The following is a 6000-nucleotide window of genomic DNA, read 5'->3' on the forward strand; positions in this document are numbered from 1 at the left end:
CATCCCTTTCCCGTGCACTTACAAAAGAAGAAGCAGATGCTTAAAGAAAACAGTTATGGATTAAGTTCTGTCCTCATTTACATCCACATGAGTTCCCTGACTCTGTTCCTTTCAAATCTGCATACAGCTCAGCAAAGAGTCCATCAAAGAGTCCAAAAACCACATTCTTTATCAGGAAATTAAATCCCATTTAAATTCTGCCCACATAAAACAGAGCTGCAGCTAAGACATCTAGTGTGATAATCGCTATTGGACATGAATTAATAGTTACTTTCACTTACAAATCAGAATAATATATACGTGTTAGCTTGCCACTCATATTACTCCAGAATTAATGCTAGATATTTGAGGCAGAAAAATGCAAACCAAGGTTTAAACAGTGATTGATAGGCAGTTACAAGCATTCATCCAACCAGCAATGGAATCACTTGAAAGCAGTCGGTTTGTGTGAGATAAACCAGCTTAAACAGATCCAACGAGCGGCACGTATTATTTGCAATCACATCAACTGACCCTGAGCTCCAGACACTGTTTTTTCTCACATTGCCTTTGACTCCTGAGATGCCTGCTCTGCACACTGTCCTTATCTGTTACAGCCTGCCATCTTGCATTCCTGCTCGATACGCTCTGGGTTAATGGCACCACTGAGCAGCCTCGAAGGAACGGTCTTCTCACTGATTTCCACTTTGCATACCGCAGCAATTATCAGCCGTTCGCCACGGGTCCTGGTGCCCTGGTACTGACTCTTCCTGAGAACGTACACAGGCAAACCCTCATCCGAACCCCACTGCGCCGTCACATTTCTCCCTTCAGCGAAACGCCGCATTTGGTTCCGGGATCTTTCGGCTTGCTCTGTTTCCTACGGCTCTGCAAAGAGCAGGGATCCTCAGCAGAGCGCTTTGGCACTCAGCACTGCTAAGTGACAGTTACACTTACAGATTAGGGTATCTTTAATACAAGAACTTAAGGAGCAAACAAATGAGAAGCAGTTTATATGAATCACTGGAGAACAGTACCCTGACATTTACTTTTCAGACTCCACTTAAGGCGTAATTCCTTTGGTATTCACGGCAGTATTTTAGCTGTGATGAACACATCTGGCATTAATAAGAAACATAACATACTCTAACAAGAGGCCCGCTGCTGTCAATTGCAACTCATGAAAGTAAATAGAAAACAGTTATTTATAAAAGCACTAAATCATAAAGAGAGTTGTCAAGAGTCTGTACCAGAGAAACCGGCCCAGTTTATCGCTGTACTTCTGGTCTGTACGAGCCCTAAGGCGAAGGTCAGTACCCCTCCGGGCTGGCATTAGCTGGCCCGTCCCACACGTGCAGCGGGCAGGTCAGCCTGACTGCCACGGGGAGCCGGCGACCCTGCCAGCGCCCTGGGCTTGCGCCTGGGCAGAGCTCACTGGGCCACCATTTGCCCAGCACCGACCTGAGCTACTGGTGAGGTTTCAGCTCAGCAAAGGACAAGGACGGCTGCGAGAAGGATGTCTGTTCCAGCGAGGAGGGCTGAAGGTTGTGTCAAACGCAGCGAGCATTAGCTATGGAAGGGACCAAGTGGGGGCCAGCAAGCCACCAGGCTATTGCTGCCTGCTCCAGAAAGAACGGCTCTGGGAGCCGTGTCTGGGAACTGCGTGGTCCTGCCTACACAGAAACCATGTACGAGGGATGGAATTTGTGTTTTCAGATACACACACACACATATGTATGTGTATGCCTATATATGTAGACATCCTTACCCAGGCAATTTGATGAGGGCCACATTACTACAAAGGAGGTTATAAATCTCTAATCAAGTAAAAAAAATAGTGGTGTCTGACTTACGTATTCAGTCATATATCATGAGTGATCAATACGATCAAAGTTATTATGCAAAAGCCCCACAGGTGGAAAGATCTGATCACAAATGTATCTATATTGTATATGAATACTACTTAGTTAACTCAGTGGAAAGACTTACACCTTCTCCTTGACTTAAACAATTTTTTAGTCCAGCACATAAATTTATTCCAATCGAGCAAATACTTTGCAGCAGTCGAGACCGACTTATTACACGGAGAAAGAAGGGGTTAAACTTGCACAGAACATTCATTAATGCATGACCATATGGCCTATTTATACAAATGTAGGAACAGATTAATGAATAACACAATATTCTAGCCTAAGGATGAGATGAGAGTTTCCCTCTCTCTTTCTATATGCCAGTATCTGATTATGATGTTAGTTACAAGTGGCAAATCCGACATGAGAAATTACTGCCTTAATCGTACAGGTTAAAAACCAAGCCTGCACCAAATGTTCATCCAGCCTTACTAAGTCTTTAAAACAAAGACAAGGGAAGAGTATGAGAGAGTGACTGTGATCCTACAACGTTAACATATGGAGGTTTGGTTTATATGTTACCCACGTATGCACTTTTTGTTACCTGAGAAAGCAGCCAAAGCAGCCACTTGCTACGGACTGGAACCACAAGAACAGCACCAGAACATCAGAACAGCAGCGAGCTTAAAGGAAGGCTCAGAAATGTGTTTGTAAAGAGAACAGAGGAGCCAGCAGTAAAAAGGTACAGATGTGAACATTTCAATTGACATACGTGGTTCAAATCTTCAGTACTTATCAAAGTGCTGGCATGGAAAAAAGTCCCAGAACTTCTCCTCCCCTGTACATCGGCTCGCTTCTCGCACCAAGTTGTACACGACTGTTTGCAGGAAACACCCTCTATAGCAAACAGGCAGAACAAAACAAAACCAAACTGCCAGAATAATGCTGGCTGTCATCGCTTGCCTTCCCCAGGTCTGTCAACAAATGGAAGTGTTCGGCATCTATAGATCATTGGAGCATATTAGAACTTCGAATTTTGGGTAATCTACAGATCTTGCTCTTTAAAGAGGCAGCTGAGAGGCCTTTGCACTGTGAATAAAGCCTCCAGGAGCACATTTAAACAACTCTCTCTACCACCCTTCTGAATTCACTATGCTGCAAGTCAGGTTGCAAAAGAACATTCTTATTTTCCGTGTGCCTAGAGAGCGTGCAACGCAGCGCCAAAGGAGAAATGACTGGAAATATTAAAAAGGGAGAGGAAATAAAAAAGAAAAAATATCTCAAGAGAGCAGATCCTAGAAATACTGGAGTTTGAAGTCTGAGAATTGGCAGGCGGCCAGGAAGCACACTGAGTGCAGGAGACATGGGGATTGCAGGAATTGGCAGGCAGACATCAGGGGAGATGCCAAATGAGAGCGCACAAAGAGAGTGAAATGAGTCAGAACTTACAAAAGGAGATATGAGAAAGAAAATCCAGCACAAGGGGAGAAGGAGGAAAAGGAGACATGATCCAGGACTTGCAGCTTTAAAATGCTGGACAAAAATAATAACCGAAAAACCTAATTCGCCAGATTTGGTATACGATGGGAGAGGCAGCAACCCGAAGTGATGGGGCACACAGTGAAAACCACTTCCAGAGAATGGGATAAAGCAACAGCTCAGAGAAAGGAACTGAATCAAAGTCCGGAATTCTTTCTGGGCAGGGCAATTTGCAAACTGCAGGTTTCTATTATCGTTTCCCTCTCCTTATCTTCAGCCTTTGCTTATGCAAAAATCGAGGCAGGGCTGCAGGCTATGTTGCTGAGTGGAGGTGTTGCAAGGGAGGAGACAGATTTAACAGGAATGCATTCCTTTTATAAAATTCTGTTGGCTTCGCTGGAGATTTCAGGCAAATGTGCAAGTTTAGACTTCACATGAAAGTTCTGATGCACATGACTCTCTCAGCTAGTCACAGCTTTATTTCTGCCTCTACCTGCTTGCCGTGATTAAGAAATAAAGCCTTGCCTGCCGAGAAAAAGCAGAGTCCTTTTTTCAAGAGAGTTTTAAATCTAAAAGGATTGTGCCACTTGTTTTGCAATCTATGCAGCATCTGTTCTTTAGCTGTACCCTCTCGGTGCAGCACAGATGTGCTGTCTGTCTGCGCTGTTTGGGGTATGCAGCTCATCTGAAGCCTGGAGCAACTTCTAGTGAGCTCATCTTCCATCTTTTAGGCTCTGACCTGTGATCCTCCTGTAAACTGAAGTCATTAGACAAGGAGAGCATGCTGAATAGCATGCTGGGTCTTCACCCTGAAATGCTTTGTGCAATCTCTTTGCTACTTGCTCTTACTTACCTTGATTTACCACGATTAATAGGGGCAGTTGCAGTCTCAGATCTGGGCAGCACTGTGCACGCACGTGTACGACACAAACACACACTTTAATTCCAACCCCTTCACAAAGTTCTCCCTTCACACCCATTGTCCCTTTTGATAGAAAGGTATTTTTTTACCATCAACATCTTAATACAAGAACGCTTTGAATCATTCTCTAAGGATCAGTCACAGCAGGTAAGAAGGAGTGGGTGGCTCTGGAGGAGGGCAGGTGGGCTGGCTCTGGGTTTCCAAAACCTCTCACCGTGGTGAGCACACAGCTCAGTATGCCAGAGCAAGAAAAGCAAGACCGAGCAGGTGGGTGTCAGGCTGCTGAAGGTTTACAGGCTGGAGAGATCACCTCAGTACCTGGGAACGGCGAAGGGCCAAGCGCCAGGAGGATCTGCACAACAGGCTCCGCTCCAGAGCAGCGCTCACCCCGACGGCCACGCGCCGCAGCCCGAGTCGCCTCCGTAGAACGCAGATGGATTTAACCGGCTGTTGGGTCCGGTGCCTTTAACAGAACCTCAAGATACAGGAGCTAATCGTGGCTGTGTCCCGTACACTTGGGATATCGCGGTCATCTGCAAATAAAGTAGGCACTTGCTGTCCCCTTTCATCTTCCACCACGTGGAACACCAGCTACTTGCCTCCATGCCAACCTGAACAAAACCCGAGGGGCAAACTCCGAACCGAAGGAGCGGGTCATCACCATCGCCCTGCATCACAGCTGTCACCTCGGTATTATCTAACCGTGCTGGAATTAGCCTCGTTATTAACAGGTCACCAGACAAGATGACCACACGTTGTAACAGCTCAGGTAAACCCCCCGACACAGAAAACCAGAGGCAGGAGGTAGAAGACACTGCCCTTCAGACACAGTCCTTCGCTTTGCCCGCACTCAAAGGCTTCTCTGCTTTGACTGTGTTGGAGTATTTAATGTATAAAGCTCAGGAAAAACTTCTGCAACCTAATGGCATAAAAGTGCTTGTATCAGTAGAATTACTTTCAGCTGAAGAATAAGCTGTTTGTCTAGGCCCATTTATACGAGCGTTCATCCCTGTGAAGGATGCAGGCACCATCGAAATCAGCACTGTAGAAAAGGTGGCTTTGCACGCTACAGAAAACCTGAGAATATTCTACGAGCACGCTATAGAAAAATAACTTTTGCTTTTCTTGCCATTTGAAGGTGCCACAGGCAAGATCTTAGCTCTCTGGCAGCTTTGAATGCCTCTGCAAAGGTCCACCTGAACTAGCTGGCATGTAGCCTCTTACCCCACAGGACCCATGTTCTCAAACGGAATGATGCCAAGCAGTGGTATCTATGGATGTGTCTCATCAGCCCGTGAGGAACTGATGGAAGCATCCTTTGAGATAGAAAACCCCAATCGTTAACAGAGCAGCTGTTTTGTATGGTTTTGTTCCCATTTCATACATCATACAGTGCATTTTATGGTACAAAAATCAGGAGGTTAAATGACATTTTTTGAAGAATATTTTTATAAATCATTGTGATATTTCAGGGAGAAACCCCATCTTTTTGTGACATTTTGGAGAAGATGTGAAGTGATTTAGAATTTTTACCGTGTTTTAGAACTTCCTTCAGCTTGCAGCAAGCAATCCAAAGGGCTGTTGTGAAGAATATGCTACCAGTAGAAACGGATATTCCTCACTGTGTGAAACAACCAGCCCAGAGATAGTGCACCCTTTGGCCACAACCTTTGAACATACCTACTCTCAGCTCTGGTCTCTCCACTGAGAAGGGCACGTTAATGTCGTGATTGTAACTGGGGTTTTTCACCCCCAGTAGGCAGAGGCAGC

This window comes from Leptosomus discolor, chromosome 7 (genome assembly GCF_034619465.1).
Source record: "Leptosomus discolor isolate bLepDis1 chromosome 7, bLepDis1.hap2, whole genome shotgun sequence".
Lineage (NCBI taxonomy): Eukaryota > Metazoa > Chordata > Aves > Leptosomiformes > Leptosomidae > Leptosomus > Leptosomus discolor.